Here is a 1,144-nt window from a genome sequence, read left to right as displayed (position 1 = left end):
AAAAGAAAAAAATAGTTTTTCTTTTTTAAAAAATGTATTTAGTATAAGGTCTACAGGGTCTCACTACTAGATCGGATTCATAGCAATCCTCCTGTGTTTAGCATCTCAAGTGCTGGGATTACAGGCACATGCCACCACGCCCACTCAATCATCTCAGTGAGCCCTGGGGGCAGGGCCAACATGGCAGATTGGGGGATGGAATTCCAGCCCCTGAGTCGGCCCAAGCAGGCACGTTAGTCCACTGAGCTATCTGGCCAGCCCTGAAGAGTATTTTTAAAGTCTTGAAAGAAAACAGTTGAAAACCATTAGGTATGTACTCAATATGAAGATATCTTTAAAAATAAAGTTGTTTCCAGAACTTCCCCAAACTGACCACATGCACACAGAATTCATCTGTTGCAAACTTGCCTTAAGAGCTATTCTAGAGTGACAATGATTCATAGTGAAAGAAAATAACCTTAAGTAGAAATAAATAGTTAGACATGCTAAGGTCAGGGATGGGTAGATCTATGGATCAATTTAAATGAACATCAAGTGTAACAATATTCACGATCAGATTACAGATATAATTAATACTTAGAAAAGTGGTAACACAAAAGTAGATATTGTTAGAGTTAAAAGTCTGGAAGTCATATGGAATAGTGTAAAAGAACACAAGAGCCTTAGATCTCAGAGGTACGTATTTTCATTTCCTCATATAACACTACTTCATTCAAATTTTAAAAATGCATTGCTCCAAACAAAGCACAAACAGAGAAGCAAAGGATAACATAGAACATGTGGGACTGATAGAACATAATAAGCATGTGGTTAACTCAAATGTGTGTATCAGTATTTATAATAAATGGGATAAGAATCATAAGAATTTATACTGCCAGCAGTTGTTCAGATGTGTGCTGAAATTAATAATCAATACAAAAGGAAAGATAAGTGATATAAGAGATAAAAGGAAAGAAAAGTCTGTCATTACTTACAGATAACAATATGTGAACATTGAAAATTTAAATCGTCTACGAACTCCTGAAAGGAATAAGTGAATTTAGCAAGATTGCAGAATATAATATTAGTATGGAAAAATCATTGTTTATGAATAAGAAAAAAGTTCAAAAATTACATCATATGAGTTAATACAATGTAATATGTG

The sequence above is a fragment of the Octodon degus genome, unplaced genomic scaffold, assembly GCF_000260255.1.
Source record: "Octodon degus isolate 3935 unplaced genomic scaffold, OctDeg1.0 scaffold00094, whole genome shotgun sequence".
NCBI classification, from domain to species: domain Eukaryota; kingdom Metazoa; phylum Chordata; class Mammalia; order Rodentia; family Octodontidae; genus Octodon; species Octodon degus.
The sequence above is the reverse complement of the archived record's forward strand: the minus strand, read 5'-3'. Positions refer to the sequence as shown.